Here is a 20888-nt window from a genome sequence, read left to right as displayed (position 1 = left end):
GATTCTGAAGCAGCAGTGAAAAAAAGGGCTATAAACTAAATGTATAAAAAATAAATTTACTTGTCCATATAAGTATTATATATTAGCATAACAAAGAATTATCAAATAACACTGAGCAAAGTGTGATCAAAATGTAACAGTTCTTCTTTATGTTTTAAAAATAAATTTATTTTATATTTGTGTGTTGACATTTCTCAAGTATCTATTATGAATGTAAGAATAAAATAAAAAACTATTTTATGATTATCCTGTGTGATAATCCTAAAATAATCTAGCAAACATATAAAAGAAATGACACTTTTAGTGAAAATTTGCTTATAATCATAAAATTTGACAATAAATTTCACTTGCCTTACTATGATAACAGAACTGACTAGTAAGTTATTGCTATTTCAAATCTGTATTTTGAAAATCGAAAGTGGCAGGTGCCAAGCTGAGCACCCAGGCCCTGAGAACCCCTGGTACAGCTACGATGGGGCCTGAAGTCATGTTTCTCATCTGAGCTTGGTACATACATTCTGAATTACCAGATTTTCATTGAGAGCCCTACCCCCTTTGCCAGATTACCTTGTAGATTTCAAACCTGCCTTTTACCTTTTGTTTGTTACCTGTGAGGAAACCTCCTCCTCGAATTCTTTTTTTCTTTCAATTTTTATTTATTAATCATTCCATTCATTTACATCTCAAATGTTAGCACTCTTGCCCAATACCCCTCCACTCACACCCCATCCCATCTGCCCTCTCTTCCCTCCCCCTTGCCTCCGTGAGGGTGCTCCCTTGCCCACTCTCTCCCACCCTACCCATCCAGAATCCCCCTATGTTGGGGCATCAAACCTCCACAGGACCAAGGACCCCCTCTCCCATTGATGTCAGACAAGGCCATCCTCTGCTGCATATGTATCTGCAGAGGGATATGGATCCCTCTGTGTACACTCCTTGGTTGGTGGTCTAGTTCCTGGAATTCTCTATCATTAGAGGAATGTTGGCGTTAGTTATCCCACCATAGACCAAATATGTCTATCTCTCAAGTATGGAGAACCAGCCGTTTAAAACGACCTTCAATTAGTCCAGGCAATATGACTCTAACACCTTTCACATACAGAGATATTTAACATAGTTTTATATGCATGTAATAATTAATGAAAAAAGAAGCCATGAGTTTGAAAAGAACAAGAAGAAATATATGTGAGGATTCGAGTGGAAAAAGAGAAGGGGGAAAGGGTATAATTATAAACTTAAAAATAAATTTCAAAATTCTCTTTGTAACATTTCAATTAAGTTTAATTGTACATTAAAAGATTAAGAGCTAAAAACTAAAAATGAAGAATATTTGATAACACTATTCTAGAAAGTTCTAGGGAAGAGCTGAAATCAATCTTTAGATCATGGTTATAGTCACTCGGTTCTTACTTCTTGGTAGTGACTGGACTAGCAAATTTTACCAAAAGTAGATATAGATTCAAATAAACAATGAATCCACTTTTAGTATAAATATAACCTATGCAAATTTTGAATTATTTTCCTGAATTCTTACTAGGATTCTTAAGGAGGTATTTCTTTTAGGAAAGGGTAACAGTGGTTGCTAAAACTGTATTCTTTTTCTGCCAACATGAAAGAAAATTTATTGAATTTATCTACGATGACTGAAAATATGAATTCTTTTAAATTTCTAATATTTATGTGAAAGCCCTAAGATAGATATTATTCTCTCATTTAAAGTTGCAAAGTTGTAGAATGTGAAAGGCGGATATTGTATAAAGGTCTTTTGGCCTTACAACTTGGAGCCTCGAATCCAAAATTCTTTCAGGTGGTCAGACTCTGAAGAGTTTTCAGTGAAAAGCCTCAATGAATTCCTCCTTCAAACTGCAAAGTGTCTCTTCCTCAAGACTAAGCCACAGAGCAATATTAGCATATTAGGCCTTTCTCCAATGTGGCCTCAACCTCCCCTCTCCCCCTTAGCTTCTTCCCCTCCTGCTGCTCTGGTCCTCTAGGCAAGATTCCCTGCTACTGGTTACCAGAAACACATCTGGGAGCTTTTCAAATAAACCATCACCCTGGCTTCCTGTAGAAACAGCACATTCAAATTAATGTGTAGACGCTTCCTGGTAGTAAATGTGTACTATAGGTTTATGAATGCCCCATTTGGGAAACTGACTGACATGATCACTCTGCTTAAGTACCTAAAACTTCACATGAATCTGTAGGCACCTCAAACACAACATCAATAAACACCGAGTTTCCAATTAAATCTAATGTGTCTAAAAGCAAAACCATATTCTTGAGTGATATTTACCTCTATTGAGAGCCAAAATTAGAAATTTATTTGGTATTTCTCAAAGTAGGAGTCATCAAGCCAAACTATTACAGACTTATCCTTTAAAAAGTAAAAGGGATGGTCTAGAAAAACTTGCTACCAACATCAAAAAACACACCCCTAAAGGGATTAAAACCCATATACAAGAGATAAATAACAAACTAAAAGAATTGAAAGCTACAGGGATCATATAGTTCCCATGATATGAAAAAATGCATACTGGTTTAGCTAAGGTAATATGTTTCTGTTAAAGAGGACCCAAAATAGCTTCAGATTTTGCTTATTGTATATTTGCTATAAATACCCATAGAAAACATGGGTTTGTAGTTGCTCTTTAAGACAAGGGCTTACATATCTCAGGCTAGCTGGAACTGGACCTGTGACTACGTGATGCATTGTGCTCAAAGAGTGCCATCATCTGTTTCTCCCAAAGCACAGGGGTATCACTAGCAGCCCCCACCCCCGAGAGTCTCCGTGGACCAGTCATTACAATTATTTCAATGACTATATAATAAGTGATATGATAGTGCCCAGAAAAGAATTCCAGAAAGAAAAAAATAGAAAGAAGTGGGAGTCGGCTCCATCTCTAAGCTAATGAAAGAAGGTCAGTTTCTGACAGCAATGCTGATTTTAAAATTAAAATTTCACAGAACTGGCACAGAAAAAAAACTACATAACTTTTTTTTAATCTAATATTTCTGACCAACATAGTCCAAATTCGGTGCTTTTGATTTCTTTAAGGGCGAGGAATCTGCTAAAGCATTTACCTCATTCTGTTAAGACTTCTTTTTTAATGATGTGTTCTTACGTGTCTCTGTGTGGGCGTGTGCTCATGAGTGTCCTGGGAGGGCAGAGCATTGGGTCTTTTGAGCTTGGGTTGACTTTAGTTATGAACAACCATACTTGAGTGCTAGGAGCCAAACTCGTCTTCTGAAGAATCAGTGTATGTTCTAGCCTGCGGAGCTCTCCATATATTTCTAGTTCCTCTTTTACCACATTAAAAATAACATTAAAAATAAAAATAACTGAGTTACTTTGTAATTGTAGTGATACAATTTTACCGTGAACAGTAAACAGGAACCAGTTTAGAACACAGAAACGAGAAGGTATTAGTTTTCACTGAGAGCTCAATTCTGCTATAAAAGCCGTATATCATGTTCAAGTTGCCAGACATAGAAATTTTAAAATATTCTCATGATTTAGGTATAACACTTTTTCCTCTGTTCATGTACTTATGAAGCTATCTAATGGCCCATTTTTTAATGTGAGCAGTATTTTTAGTTATATATAGTTTAACAATAAAAATTCATATTGGCTTGAGAAGTGAAGAAAATTGTGCAATTCTAATATTGACCAAGCACACATTTTAATAGATACAATACAGTCTTTCAAATACTACATAAAATTACTGAACAATCACATCACACATCTTCTTGTAAATCACTTGAAAAGCAATCTCTCTTCAGATATTTGTTTTATATTTACGTATGCTCTTTCACATTGCTTTAATCTTTATGTTATCCTTAATTTACCGTGTAACTGCACTAATTTTTATAAAGGAAAATAAAATCCAAAAGAATATCACCCTTTTAAAATATTTAAATTTAGGTTCATTTTGTTTGGAGTTTTCCTTTGGTTGTTTACGATTGTTATGTAGGACACATTTATTTAGGTGGCTATTCACCATTGCTTGTTATATGTTGTTATCTGCCATTTGCAACTTTTAGTGGTTTCAGGGCTTAGCTTTGGAATATTAATACCCTGAAGACAGCAGATCTGAATGGACATAGCATTAAAAACAATGTTTTCTTGAAAGGCCTTCATCATCCAGTTTAGAATTATGCTCAAAAAAACTATCAGTCTTTTTTACTTTATGTTTCATTTAAATCACAAACCTTGAAGAAAAGTAGCAGTCTGAAAAAAAAATCATTTTTACCCCTAGGACTTAACTGTTACATCATAGTGGAGAGCAGGAAGCACACCAGGGGTGGTCGCAGTCTGGGATGTGTTACCTAGCTTCTGCTGTTGTAGCATTGTCTGTTTGGCATTCCAGAGCAATGCTTCTGATCCCTGATAAACTCCTCTTTCTCTGGAATCTGACCAGCAATTAGGAGCTCTGCATGGAGGTTCCTCCTTACTGTGCACATAGTCCACGGCTTCCAGTGTTAGTGAAGTTAAATGTTACCTCATCACATCACAGGCAACCCAGCCACCTATGAAGCCGTTTTGTGATATTGTCCTCCTGTTATACCACTTTCAAGTAATTCAATTAGCTTTAAAGAAAAAATCTATTTCGTGTTGAAAATCTAACTCTAATCAGGATTCCTTGAAGGTCTAAATCTCATATTGCTATTAACACCTGAAAAAATAATATTTGATTTCCAAACAAAAGCATGGTTTCTCTGTCCAATTTGATGTCTTTTTCATGCTGCCTCAGTGATGGCCAAATAATTGGTTGTTCACTTGTGTGCTTGTCTCCCCCGACAGTTCCACAGATGCCCTGAACAATACTCCAAAGGCTGCTTTCAGTAGGGCAAACCCTCATTAATCATTCCTGCTGACAGCACAAGGGGACACCTGCATCTGGTGAAGGAGTCCAGCCATGGCTTATGAGAGTGAGGATTAAAATGAACCCAAGGTGTGGGAGAACACTTTTAACAGGAATGTGGGAAACAATGGCAAGAACAACACAGAAGGAGAGCAGGGAGGGAGGGAGAGTTCAGATAAGAAAAAAATGAAGGCGACATTATTAACACATTCATTTACTTAATATCTTACACTGAAGTTGTGCCTCATGTTGCCATTCGGCGCGCTTCTATGGTGTCAGAGGAGGAGTCACACAGGGCAGTGACAAACAGCTGCTAAATTCTTCATGCTCGCACCCAGCAATGTTAGCATTAAATACTGATGAACTGTCACATGATTTTCATTTAGAAATTATGGCAGATTCAGCTTCCTACTTCACGGCACTCATAAATATTTCTCCTACTATATTTTACAAGTGGAATATACGAAATATACACTTTTTAGTAAGAATTCTTTCTCCTGGGTGACGACTTTCTCTTATTGAAATAATAAATATTACTGCTTGAAAGGGAGGGTTAAAGATCCTGGAAATATTTTTCTATAAAATTATACATGATTACAGACCATATAAAGCTATTTAGTTTCCCAGAATACAAAATTTTGTTTTGCTTTGTTATTATTTTCCTGATGGCAGGAATCATGCAAACAACAGGAAATAATGAATTTGACTCTGTATCTTATAAGGTTGTTTTAACTAAAACTATGTAAACTTTCCTAACAAAAGAGGCCAGTGGTTAAAATATCCACAAGGTAATAGCAACCACACAGGGATTACAAAAATGATACAATGAACATAAGAAAGCAAAATGTAAAACTTGTTAAATGTCTTGAAAGAAAAAAAGACAGGTAATTAAAACACAGTAAAAAAAATCTCTGTATCAATTTGAAATTAATTTTTATCACAAATACAAAGTTAGAAAGTTAAACAACAAACATAAGAATGTATTTAATTCTATGCTATTATTGGTTTGGAAATATTTGAAGTTCCAACTTTTTATAAAAGTATACAAAGACACCTTTAGAATATAAAGTTTCCCAAGGAGACAATCTAGTCTTAGTTATATTTTGGGGCAGGTTGGTTGTTTGTTTCCTTGGAGACAGGGTCTTACTAAGTAGTCCTGGCCGGCCTAGGACTCACTATGTAAAGGTGTTGGCTTCAGAATCTCAAGAGACCCGCCTGCCTCTGCCTGCTCAGTACCGATCTTAGATGTGTGACACCACTTCCAGCTTTATATTTTAAACCCACAATGTTGAGTTGTACTTGTAACCTTTTAAAAACATCTTGCAACCTTAGAATCCACTACTGCATTTAATTTAAAAAAAGGTATAGAGACAAGAGGAGGCATAGAGTGAGGAGTGATAGTTGAATCATCATCAGGTGAGCAAACATTGCAAATACTTTGTATTATTCCTGTCTTAACAGTGGAGTCATGCATCAGTGTCTCAGCAGGAGTCCAAGCATGACATGGGTCCTTGGGTCCTTTCCTGGCAAGGCCCAAGGCCAGGGTGCAATCAAGCTTTGTTCAAGGAATGTGTCTGTGTTTTGTGGGTATACTGGGAGCACCTACTTGGCATTTATTTTTTTATTTATTCATTTTTTATTAACTTGAGTATTTCTTATTTACATTTCGAATGTTATTCCCTTTCCCGGTTTCCGGGCCAACATCCCCCTAACCCCTCTCCCTCCCGTTCTTTATGGGTGTTCCCCTCCCCACCCTCCCCCCATTACCGCCCTCCCCCCAACAATCACATTCACTAGGGGTTCAGTTTTAGCAGGACCAAGGGCTTCCCCTTCCACTGGTGCTCTTACTAGGCTATTCATTGCTACCTATGAGGTTGGAGCCCAGGATCAGTCCATGTATAGTCTTTGGGTAGTGGCTTAGTCCCTGGAAGCTCTACTTGGCATTTATAATGGAGCTTTGCAACTCCACACCATATTTAAAGATGAGCTACTCTTGTTTTTAAAAAATCAGAACCAAAATTAATACGTGTATATTTACAACTGAGGTCTGTAGAAACAAGTATTCTCCAGAAGATTTTCACTAAATCCAGAGAAGAAGAAATTAACAGTTTCTGGAATGGAGAAAAACAAAGGAGAAACGGGTGGGAAGTTGGGAAAGGGAAGAAGGAAAGAAGAGAGGGAGGGAAGGAAGGGGAGAGGGAGAAACGGAGAGAGGGAGAGAGAACATGGAGGAAGTGAGATTTGGGTAAATGACTACGGCAAGATAGTGAAAATTTTAAGCTCTGGGGAAAAATGGAAAAATTATTTTACTACTTTAAGAAATGATCGATAAAGAGTTTACTTCAAATTTAAACATGGATTTGACATATTTATGTTATTTTGTTCTAAATTACACCAGCAACATTACATTTTGATTACATATACATTAAATAGCACTTCTAAAATCATTTAGGTTTAATCATTCAAAATAAGTTATATTTATGAACCAAAAGAGTTCAGTTGTAATTACCATTATAAATGGTAGAGTTGCTTCCTTGGAATTTTATATTTTTCTACATATGGAGATAAACATTTTGCAGGTCTTAAGAACATTTTACTTTAGACCTTATTTCAGCTAACTAAAGTGGAAAAGGATTGATAATAAAATATTTAAGCACAATAAAGGGACCCATGAAACATATTCATTATTCATTGTGTAATATATGAATCAAAGGTTTTCTTTCTGAACTAAGAAACATATAATGACAAACTTTAACTGGGTAAGTTGAAACTAAATTTCGATCTACTTCTTTATCTTGAAAGTCAACATCACCTGCAACATTTTACAGGAAATCATTTTATACTAAGCACCAAGATTTTTACATTGATGAGATCCTACTGGTTTCCAGAGTACTCATTGAAAAACTATCATAAGTTTAAATGATAATTTATCCTTTTTTCTGTTTGTGGATAAAATTGATGCTCGGAAGCTTATATGACTCCCTCAGACCACAAAGGTAACATTAGAATGTACTGTTCTACTGAAATGCTCAGGTGTGATTCCAGAGTTCATGTATTACCTGATACATACAGGGGCAGATATGCAGTGGGCATCAAGTCAAATATAGCTGACTGATGATTCTTGAATTAAAAATAAAAGTATTTATTAGAAAAAAGTCCTACAGCTCTCTTTACACATATGCATGACTGTTTTGTGTATTATAGTGAGAGGAATAGATATTATGTGGCCCACACCGGTGAAAGGATATACAATGTTCATTTATAGACAAGTTTGCTAAATCCTAAATTGTATGAGTATGCTACATACATTAGAGTTGAAGTCCATACCGGAATTATGCAATGTAACTTGGATAATAGTATAATCGATTTAGCTAGAGAAATAATGGCATTAAAAATAGAATGGATTGTGTCCTGATTCTATATCAAAACCAACATTTTTGGTCTTTTAAAAAAGGAACTAACTGAAGTTGCCATTTTGATTTTTCATGTATTACTGGGCCAAACTGTATGGGTAGAATCAGACAATGAATTTGACCCCAGAGAAAATCTAAAATTGAATGATGAAGTAAAGGAAAAGCTGGAAAAAATAGACTAGGAAAGGGTAAGTGAAGCTGGGGTGGGAAGGAGGCGCAGAGAGGTTAATAATAGAGGGATAACTAACAGGGAAAAAAGGCCTTTGGAGAAAGTCATATAGAACCTACTACTATAAAAGCTTCCTAAACATATACTATATAAGAGGAGTTTAAATAACATTAACTTATAACATGACAAGAATGTCCTTACTAGATATCACAGACAAACAAATAAAAGACTACGAATTGGTTACATACCTTAGCGTTGTCAGACTATGAGACCCCATAGACTCCTAGACATTTTAGACATCATGACTCTTCTTGTTTCATCATCCATTTTACCAAACTGTGAACTAGTTGAACTACATTAATTAGCAACAAGAGAGGACAGGCCTACTGATACAATAGACGTATGAAAGACAAGAGAATAGCCAAGCACTTTCCCGATTGCATTTAAGACCCACTCAACAAAATGAAATTTATACCTGGCACCATTATCAGGGCAAGAATCTGTGGCTAGACAGGTCATAGGCCTTAGAGGAAGACCTAGTGCTCTAATTCTGCTAAAGGACCATAGTGTAACACAAATACCTGTATATTGGAGCATCCCCTAAACTTCATTATAAAAGTTCTTTTTATTTCAATAGAAGTTGATTAATACAGAAATCCACATGGTCAGTGTACAAAAAATAAATAAAACGCCACAGAAGTGTTAGCTATAAATGGGACATGTATATTATACTACCTCGTCCTGAGACTCAGCTATCATTGTGGAAGTGAGAGTAGAATAATTATAAGAGCCAGAGATGGAAAGTTACTGAAAATAAATAAATAAATAAATAAATAAATAAATAAATAAATAAGGCACAGATCCAGGTTGTAGGTAAGTAGATCTACCTGGGAGGAATTTACAGAGAAGATAAATATGATCAAAGTCAATTCCAATGTGCTAGGTTTCCCTTTATTTTCTTATCTTTTATTATCCTTCATTAGAAGCCTGTTTGTTTTCTTTTTCATATTTTCCACTTTATTTCTTTATTCTTTTCTCGTCCACTGCAACTCAACTGCAGCTTCCCCTCCCTCCAGTCCTCCCAATGGCCCCTGACCACCCCTGCCTTACACTTCAAACTTTGTCAATGGGAAACTAGTAACTTTTAAATTTTAAGGTGCGGTACTGCTGCTCAATTGGTGAACTGCTTCCCCAGGTTACAAGAAAACCCAGGATGCAGTACCTTATGCCACATATACAAGGAACAGTGGCACCCACCTAGCGCTTGAGGAAAAGAGACAAGAGGGTCAGTAGTATGAAATCTGAGTTAGTAGTAGTGTGAGATTGGCTGCATGACTAGTTCAAGAACCCCCTCTTAAACAAGGGAGTGATTATTAGAAGTAAGAAAGGAGGATGAGTTAACTTTATAAATTCTTCAAAAGTATTAATGATAAAACTATGATACATGATAAAATAAAATATATAATGGTAATCAGATCATGATGTAAATTTACTACCTTTGAAACAGGACATAATCCTTAGGGAAAATAACTTTCATTTATTTATTTGAAATATTTTCACATGTGCCAATATTAGTAATGTCTATTGAAAACAAGGGGACGGAATCACAACATGAAAAAGTTCTCATGCACTTTCAACAACAATAACATGTTTCCTCACTATTCTAACTTTCCCCTAACAACAATCTGATACTAAAAGTTTAAGGATTTATGAAAAATATTAAATTTTGGTTACAACAAAATAAATATAAAAAATAAAAATGAGTATCATGATTACAACAAAGCCCAACATTAGTAATCTATACTCACCCAGCCACATCAGAGTACAAAGCTGATATTTGATGGCATATACCTGAAGTCCTAGCAATTAGAAAGCAAACGCAGGAAATCACTCTAAGTTGACATCAAGCCTAGTCAATGTAGAGACTCCTGAGCTAACCCTTGCTACATGATATCTCTACATGGCAGAACACTCTATCTGTAAAAAGTATAAAAAAGAAAGCAAGCAAACTAAATGGAGTGGTACAAACGGCCTTTAAAAATTATGAAGATTAACTAGGTAGTCGACACTGCACTCGCGAGGTGAAAAAAATACCGTAAATATGGATATATCACTTTCACTGAGCTATCTGATAGATTATATTACATAGATAGTATAGGTATGATATAAATTATATTGTATACATTATATTAAGCATATATGTATATGTTTTAGCAAATATTTATTAAGTATTTAGAATATCATATGAACACATGGTTATTTTACTTTGCTATTGAACTCTCCAGTTCTGCCAATTAACGCAGTATATGATTTCTTTACCGGGAAGCCATACTCCTAAATGTTTCAGCAGTAAGAACAAAGAGCTCAACATGCATAGAATTGTGCTATTAGTGTCTAGCTTTCCAGTTATCCCATTCAGAAGACATGGCATCCTGTGTCTGGTCGTCATTCCTAGCTTGCTTCAAAAATGTCTCACTCATTGACTCATTTACCTACAGAATACTTGTATAAAAACTATGCACCAGCTTTTCCCCTGTGAGCAACAGCGCCAACTGAACAAGCCCTTATTGAGTTCTGTATTCTAAATGTGTATACTATTTTACAAACAACGCTTCTAGTCCATTACTATACTTTTGTCCTACTTTTTAGGAATGCTTGCCACAGTAAAATATATCTAGAAACTCTTCTGAAAATAGAAAGGAAATTAAAAAGGACTATCTAAAAATCAAATAGCTTAGATAACCTTACCTATCTAAGAAAATTTTATTTGGTCTCCCTTGATGTGAATGAGAGATGCAATCATTAAATTGTATAAATTTAATTCCATATATCAAAATGAGACAAAAATTAAGCTAAAATTACATATATAAGAAGAACTAGAATATGCCATAATATTTGGTACTGTGTAGTATAGGAGAAAGAAAGCCTATAATTTGTAACTGGAAAGGTAGGAAGGAAAAATGTAATTAAGACTTCGGTCACATTAAGTTGGCCCCTTATTTTCCTGCCTAGATTAAGCATGGTCAGAGCGATTAGCTTGTCAGTAAAGTTTCCAGGCATGTTTTATTTTTTACATTTCTTACTTATATTCCCTAAAGTAAGAGGTATAATTAACTGAAATCCAATTAGCCTAGACTTAGAGCACCTGTTTCTGAAATCCTTTGAATAACTTTATCATATTATTATTTTTTTCTTGGCCTTTGTTTTAAGATGAAACGCCTATCCCTATCTAGTTGCTGGTAGGAGCTGGGAGACTTACATATCACATGAACAAAAAGTACCTGCTCCTAACAGACTGCAAGCTTCAACATCAGCAAGAGTCATGGGCACAGACCACAGCAGTTCCTGCTGCTTAACCCTCTGTTGGCCAAAATTACTTTTCATAAACACTGGAAAGAATAACTTCGCAGAGAATGACACACATTCCCTTTTTAAAGATCCATGATAAAATTATGCAGCATAACATCTTTGGTAGAAGGAATAACTGTTTTATTCTATTTTCAAATACCAATATAAAACTCTATGCGTTTTATTTATAAAGCCATGAGTAATGAACTTATATGTTTTTAGAATTCTACAGGCAAGCAACTGCAGAGCATAGTAAGGATAAGGTAAACATAAAAATAAAACTAAAATAGGTAAGTATAGGCTAATCAGTCAATTTGTTAAGTTTTATTTTCTTTAATTATAAGATAAAAAGATATAATGTGTTTCAAAAATCAGATATATTCATATGCTTGACATAAAAACAGCCTTACAGACTTGAAAACTGAAGTCCCAGTTCTGAACAACTCTTAGAAAAGGAGGGTGAAGGGCACATAAAGACTATCTAGAAAGTAAGACACAGAATGACAACTCAAGACAAAAACCAACAAACACGAAAAGTGTATTTTCGCTTAAAAACCTGTGTGGAGGGGTTGGGGATTTAGCTCAGTGGTAGAGCGCTTGCCTAGCAAGCTCAAGGTCCTGGGTTCAGTCCCCAGCTCCGAAAAAAAAAAAGAAAAAAAAAAAAAAAACCTGTGTGGAGGCATGCTTCTGAGCGGGTGGGCATGATAGCAGGCCTTCAATTCAGAGACTTGGAAACCCACTGCAATCACACTCTCTCCAAATGCGTGTCTCAGAAGTCTACTGTCCTGCCCGGGTTCCTGGCATCCTGCCACATTTGGAAAGCCACTTCAGTACCCTACCCATGAGCTCTTGACTCTCCCTTACACAAACCCTTCCCACTGCAATGATGATTCGCCCTCAGAGACAGTCAGTGTCTCACTCTTCACAACTCCAGAGAATTGAGATCAAATGGTCCAGAAAGAACACAGAGGAAGAATGCTCTGGGATAGAAATCGGGGCACTGATAAGCTAATCTAATTTCGGTTAGACTGCCACATATTCATTAAAAATTATGAAAATATTTCCTAAAGAGAAAATACATAGACACATACCTCTGAGAATGTATCATGATATCCTTGAAAACATACATACAAAAAAAAACCCTTAAACTAACCTTGGCACTATGTTAAATAACCAGAGCATATAAAGTTAAAGTCTTCCATAGAGATCTGGCGAGCATCGAAACTGCCCTCTCTGCTGGCTCTACGTAGGACCAGGAGATAATTCATCTTCAATTCTCTAGCAACCACATTCCACAAACAAGGAAAAGAGAAATGAGTTAATTGTAATTATATACTTTATTTAACTCATACATCTCGACATAAAATAAACATAAACGATTTAAGAAATACTTTTCATTCACTTTATACCACATCCCCAAAACACAATGTGCACGCGTATCATACAACACACTTGACTTAGATCAATCCCATTGCTACTGCTAAGTTGCAACTTGTGATCAGTGGCTAAAATGTTAGACACAATGGACATTAACACTGAAACTCAGGTGCAATTTCCAGGCCCACTCCTATTACTCTGGGTAGGCCGCCTAACTTCTACGTGCACGCACAAGGCTTCCTGCAGAGAACGCACTCTGGTCGCCACTTTGCTAGCTCCTCCTGCAGCCAAAGGCTTTACTGTCCTTATAGCATTCTAACCGAACTGTGCCTATCCATCAGGAAGAAAATATTCCAGATACCAGGAAAACGCATTTGAAGAGCAACCTCAATGACCAGGTTTAGAATTTAACCAGAACATACTTCACTGAAGGATTTTTATTGGTGAAACTATAAAAAACTTGCACGTAATTTTTATAGTTAGGTAGTAGTGACTTATTTACCATTTATAGGCAGACTTGAACTATGAATGTTTGCGGAAAAGCTATTTCTAATGGTGATATTCTACAGGTTTTTCTCCATGTCTTTATATTTTTCTTTAAATCTATTGAAAAATTATGGAATCAAGTTGCTAAATTATAATGTAAGTCTTTTTTTTTTTTTTTACAAAACTATTTGTACCTTTCTATAAGTCATTGCTATTTTGACTTTACTGTGTGATCCGAGAGTGATTACTCTAAATTCTCAATTTGTAAACAGTGCCTTGAACACTTCTGATGGGATCTCATCTTATCTTCTTCTATCCTGACACTCTGTAACTCACCTATAATGACAGTCTCACTCTGATACTTTGTACCATTGCACTTGCTTTCCTTCGGTTTCCCTATTCTGTCACTACACTTCATTTCTTAGATCTCCTGGTTAATCTTCAATCCCTTTTGTGACTTTTCCTTGTGAGTTACTGGGCTACAACTTTTTATCAAGTTTTAGGTAATAAAGTTAGCTAGTCTAAATTGTTTGTTAGTTCCTAAAAGACTGTGCATGTGACCTCCCTCCTCCCAAAAAGATATTAAAACAAGAAAAAATACACTTTGAAAAGTCCATGAAAAACAAAATTTCAAATTATTGCTTAATTTCACATTTTTAAAATGTGACTTCATTTAACACCTGGTATATATATATATACATATATATATATACATATATATATATATGAATGATTTGTCCTATATTCATAATTATGCCTTACCCTGTAAAATCATGAATATGGTATTACAATAGTTCAACTTAAATTCATCAGCCCTCATATCTATGTAAAGTTTGTAAGAACGTTGTCTTAGTTCATTTTCATACATTTTTATTTTGCGACATATTCAACCTCACAAAAAGTAGTATAAATCAGAATTCTTACAATAAAATTTTATTATATTTCTATTGAAATAGGAAATGACCCACTGAACAAATAATAAGCATATATTCTTGCTCCCCCAAAAGGGAAAATGGAAATAGAAATAAACGTGATGAAATTAATGTCTTAATTACATATGTTTTCCCAGCAGTTAAATGCAATGTATGTCCTTAATAAAAAAAATGACTTCATAAAATAGAATATTTTTTAAAAAATTATTTGGGAAAATGGGAAGCTATACTGTTTGCCCTAGAAAATGGTCTTAGTAGATGTTGCCTTCATAGAAACTTTAGGGAGATTATAAAAGAAAATAATAAAGTCCTCTGGGTGATGAAAGAGGGCACAGGGTATGGATATCTGGCAGGACTTCAAGCCTAGTGGGCAGGTTGTGCAGAAGAAAGAGGGGTCAGACATACAAAGACGCAGCAAGGCAAGCAGGGTAAAAAGCCAATTAGTGGATTAAGGGAGAAGAGCCTGACTTCTGAAACACGGGGGTGATAATATAGGCAGCTTGGGAGAGGATTAAAATAAAGAAGTGATAACAGTATTCAGTTGAGAGAGAAGGCTGTCAAAAATGTAAATAGGGGGGAAAGTAAAACAATGGAAAGAAAAAGCTGACATTTAATCAAGGGTTAGAGTAGCAGAATTCAAAGGGAGAGGATGTGATGGGCTTTGCTTAATTCATTAGCAGAGGATGAAGGCAGATGGAAAATTTGGTCTCATTTACAAGAAACCAAAGGGACTGTAATAGAGTATAAGGAAATGACCCATTTTGCCTCTTAATACAGGTGACCACAGGCTGTTACCCACAATGAGATTTTACTAGATGAGGAACTGTGCGACTTAAAGCCACACATTAAAGACAGGCGGGCACTTGACAGCTCTGAGTGTGGCACTTCAGAGAGCTGTACAAACTGGATTGCACATGTTTCAACTGGTAACCTCTACTTACATGTTTATTTGATATACCTTATATTTATAAATTAAAATATTTTGCTTAGAACTCTTGAAATTCAATCTTATTGTTTAAGTGATATATTTGTATCTGATTTCTTTCTTAATAAAAAAAATACTGTGCGCTTTGTATTTTAGGGAAAATAAGACTTTGAAAACTCATTTCCAGCTGCAATTTTTTAATGTACTGTATAACACACCAGAACTACATTTTAGGAGGTAACATTCTCTGCCACTTACTGAATCCAAAACAGGAACATAATACGAAAACTTTAAAATTCTTGATTTTCTTCCTGCTCAGGCTGTTTCCCAACTGTTTCTCAGGGTAAAATAATTTATTTATCCAATTATCACTTGATTCAGGAAAGACTACCATATCATTCAGTTAAAATGAAAAAAAAATGGTGTAAAAGGTCGATGACTAAGATAAGAGTTCCATAAGGAGGCAAGGACATGTGTGATTTTAAAATCACTTTAAAGAATTACTTTAAGACTGATACATATATATCAGGCTTAAAGGAACATTTAGGCACCATCTAAATAACAAAATGGTTATGATTAAATATAAATGTTTATTTGTCAAGATTCCCTGAAGCAGCTTCTCTTGAAATATGATCACACACATGTGAATGGGTAGAGAAAATAAACAAAAACCAAACTGGAACTGAAGCTGAGAATGCTTCTGCTAGCAAGCTGATCCTAGCTGTGGCAAGATGATAAAATCAAGCCTCTAGTGTTTAATTGTGTGTCTTCAGACTCAACAGTACAGAATGACACGAGAGAAGTCAGGACTTCTGGTTCACTTCCAGCCACATGCCCTTCTCTCACAGACCAAAGACCTTTCCTGCTCCAGGTACTACCTGAAGAACATCCATCCTTCTCATAACATTTGATCATAACTATAATGTTTAAAACTTTGTGTAAGCCTTCAGATAAATAGAAACAACAAAATTAAACACAGTATTAAAACAAATAAAAAATTACGTTGTCAGATTTTTAAAACCATCAAGATCAGGAGAGGCTAAAGCATCAACAGAATAGTCTTAGTTAGAAATGAGAGTCCAATAATTTAGACATCTACTAAATTATGTTTAAGAAGCAAAGTGTGCCAAAGCTTAGGCAGCTTACAAGATTAGGAGGAGAAAGGAAGACCACCCTAAAAATGGTTGAAGACATACTAGAAAAGACCAGGAATTAAAATTTAAATTTAGTCAGAATTATATTTCGATATTGTTTTGTTACATTCTATGATAATAAAATACTCTGGGTATCTGGCATCATCCTTTGAAACACACACACACACACACACACACACACACACACACACACACACACACACACACCACAAAACATACTACAAAAAAATAATGAACTGTAATACAAACCCACTGTAAAAATGACATATAATCTTAAAATGATTAAAGAAGTAAATGGCGGGGTTGGGGATTTAGCTCAGTGGTAGAGCGCTTGCCTACCAAGCGCAAGGCCCTGGGTTCGGTCCCCAGCTCTGAAAAAAAAAAGAAAAAGAAAAAAAAAAGAAGAAGTAAATGGCATGAAGTGTGAGATTTCCCTATACATAGGACTGGATGGATAGAAGACAGAGTAAGTACAAAGTAAGGAGACACGAGCAACATTTCTTTAAAAGGGCTCAAGGTGTCCTTACAAAAACTGTACAGAAGGGCTGGCTTAAACATAGACTAAAATGCTTATTTCATGAACATAGAACAGCTCTTCATGGTGTCTCAATAAAAAAATCATAATAAAGAACCTTATGACAGGATGAATTTAGAGCTAGGAAAAAATGCTCACAGAAAAATATGAAACAAGACAAAAGTTTTATATTTTGAAAACTTTCATGAAATCACTGTGCCGTATCGAGTGTGAAAAGTCTCAGAGATAGCATGTGCAGAAACTTCATCTGCTGTGGAAGTGTTCGTAAAATATCACAGAAAAACAAATGAGCAATATATTAAATTACAGATCTAAGACAAAAAAGTAATCAGATCCCGAAGACAAAATTATAAAAACATAGGTATCATAAAGAATAATTTTGGCAATTTAATATGGGGAAGATGAAAGATAAAAAAATTACATAAGCTTATAAATAACTGTATTTAAAAGACAGAAGTAAAATAATATGACATGTACAACTGGACAAAATGAAATATGCTTAAGTGTGTATAATAAACATCTGAAATACGGTTACATGAAATATGCACTTTATTAACCACCTTTAAAATAAAAATGTTAGTGGTATTACGTGACATTATTTATATCAAGTAGTAAGTGGCTTGGCATTTTAAAGGGATATCTTGTAGGCTCACAAATAAAATGTAAAGCTATTGTCTGCAATATTAACCTTAGAACAAGATGATTCAGAGATGCTAAAATACAAAGATGGACAAAGACACAGCAGCAAGTTCCATAAATAGAAATCAGGTTGAAAAACAGAAAAGGCACATGACAGACCAGAAGAATATCAAACTGTATTTTTGAATGCCATATTTATGATGTTAAAGATCAAAGTTCAAAATAATAATAGGAAGCATAAATGTCTATGCAACAAAAATATTCTGTCCAACTTTAGAAACAGAACCACAAATTAAGCTAGCTGAGATGAAAGTGTTTAATTCAAAGGTGATCTCTAATTTTCGTTTTCTGTTTTTAATATTGGAGAAAAGAATAAATGGTGATATAAAAACTTGGGTGCCAATGAATGACGGGATAGGTAAACGGAGAGAAGGCAAACAAACAAATCCAAGGTCGCATAAAAAGCAGTCGCATAAAAAGTAGACGCACAGACTATTCATGAAAACGGATCATTAGACAATTCAGCAGCTCTAAATACATTCTGTAATGAAGAAAATATAAAAACTTGACCACACATTATACAGTAATATAGTATAATTTTCAGGCCACTCTAAGCCAAACCATAGAGCTTCCTGGTAATAGATTCTTAAGCATAAAGACAGAAATGAAGACAAATCTCTAACCTTATTCAGAAAAACAAACTGTACACATCAACACGTATAAGACTATATTAAACCACTCATTCATGTAGTTGGCAAACAACAAAAACTACACTAGAGAAAATTAAAGCACAAGGCCATAGGAATAAACCTGAGCACATAGGTGAAGTGGATAGCTTTCTAAGAAAGTGTTTGATCAAGTTTATTTCAGAAGTATGAAAGTGCACACAGAAATAACTCCATGTACAGAGCACCAATACAGTCTCCCTCAGAAGCTTCCATAGAGCTCCCAGGATAAAGTTGAGTCCAAGGCTGTTAGGTAAATGTAGTTCGCAAAAGGAAAATCTTCCCAAATCTCTAAGTTTAAGGGAAGGAAAGACATACAAGTTTTAAACTTGAACATCATTGCTGTAGTTCAAAATGAAACATCAAAAAAACCTTTTTTTTCAAGATACCAACAGTACGACAAAAACATATTGTAAGGTTGCATTTAGTCTGAATACAAGGGAACTATAACATTTTGAAGCTGTTCATTATGTTTTCTGATGTGAATAATCTAAACAGGAAAATATATGATTTTGTCATACTCAATGTCATTAGATGTTGAGAAGAGGAAAGATGCTTCATCAAATATCAACACCTACCCAAGGTATAATAAGAATGCATGTTGTGCAAGCATTTATGGGTGAGAGGGGAAGCATGTGTATGTACAGCCTAAAGCCAATATCTCACTTAACGCCCACCTCTGTTGTCAGAAAAAAATGAAAACTTTCTATTTGGTTACAACTCTGCTTCTGAAATATTCATCTATGATATCAGTTAAGAGGAAGCAATCAATATATAATGAAAATCAAGATACCATTTGAACAGATGATACACGTTAATATTAAGTCATTGACTGATCAAAACCAAAATGAAATTCAGGAGAGGTGAAAGATATTAATACACAGGAATGTAATAGACTCTTGACATGTAGTGATTCTAAGGCAAAAGGAAAAAAGAAACCACCCAAAAGTCAGAATTTGGAAGCAAATACGTGGTGTGAAAAACATATTTAGAGGAACATTGTCTTTTTATAAAAGAGGAAAATTATCTTATTAAAGTATGGACACAGTAGGTTCTTTTTAAAAAAATAAAGAGAGGGCATGAAGTTTGGTGGGATAAGGAGGAGTAGAATATGGTATATACATGTATGTGTGTGTGCATGTGTGTGTGTGTGTGTGTGTGTGTGAGAGAGAGAGAGAGAGACAGAGAGACAGAGAGACAGAGAGACAGAGAGACAGAGACAGAGTGGTATTCTCAAAACAAACTTTTGATGAATAAAATAATGAAGAAAAATATGGAATTTTTACTAAAATATATTGATTATCCTTTTGGAAGGTATAATACAAGTAATTTTAGTGCAATATCCCTATGAGTATGAACCTCAAGACAGTATCACTTACAAACAAAAAAAGACTTAGATTCCTTTCACCTACATTTTCTGCTGACAGAGTTAGCAGTGTAATGAGTCTGAGAATGTTAGGTAAGAATTGTAAAATCCATTAGATAAATTAATCTATCGATGCTGAGTCAAGTTTCTTCCTGTACCAAAAGCAAAACCGAAGCTCTGCCCTGGGGGAAAAAGTGTGCTATAAACCCTGAGATGTAGCATCAGGGTGAAAGCTTCCCACAGAACTTTTTCTCTAGGTCTATCTCCTGGAAAATGCATAAAACAGTATGATCAGCTATGAACCCACATTCAGTGTTCACTCTGCTGTTCTACTCGAAAGAGGGAGGATTCCACAGAACAGTGACTGCTTCCTTGTCCTTGGCAAGGAAAGCATAAGTTATGTTGGCAATACCTTATAGAGCTAAAGACAAAACGTAGTTCAAATACTGGTAAGGACATACCAAAAGACAGACTTACCAATCAGAAAGGCTTCCACCAAACATATTTGATATAACTTCTGGATTAATCAGTACTAAAGTAAGGAATGCTATAACTCATCAAATGTAAAATTCCCTACAGATGTAATAATAATTTTAATTAAATATAGAACTGAAAAACTGATCCCTTAACGAAGGCATATTGGTAAATATAAAATTAATAAACTACATAGAAAAGTAATTTTGGAAGCATCAATATCATAGCATATTCATCAAAAAGATCAGCATTGGTAATAAAAATACTGAGTGTAATTTTGTTGAAAATCTTATGAAAATAAGAACTTAAAGTATTATTTTTTCATTTTATAATCACAGGGAAAAATTACATTTAAATTGGAAGAGTTTCAGAGATACTTAAATTATTTTAAGAAGCACCACTAACATTGGAGCAAGTTACCCAGAGATACACTGTGAAGGAAACACAGCATTTACTTGGAATTCTTAACAAAAGTGAAGTATC

The 20888-nt window shown here is 35.0% G+C and overlaps 1 long non-coding RNA gene across 1 annotated transcript in view; it reads right to left on the bottom strand.

Moving 5' to 3' along the window:
- Positions 1 to 20888, bottom strand: part of LOC116902817 — a 165835-nt gene that overhangs the window by 14303 nt on the left and 130644 nt on the right. The gene's annotated exons all lie outside the window — the stretch shown is intronic.

The sequence above is a fragment of the Rattus rattus genome, chromosome 1 (genome assembly GCF_011064425.1).
Source record: "Rattus rattus isolate New Zealand chromosome 1, Rrattus_CSIRO_v1, whole genome shotgun sequence".
NCBI classification, from domain to species: Eukaryota; Metazoa; Chordata; class Mammalia; order Rodentia; family Muridae; genus Rattus; species Rattus rattus.
Note: the sequence above shows the minus strand (reverse complement) of the source record. Positions and strands in the feature narration are given on the sequence as shown.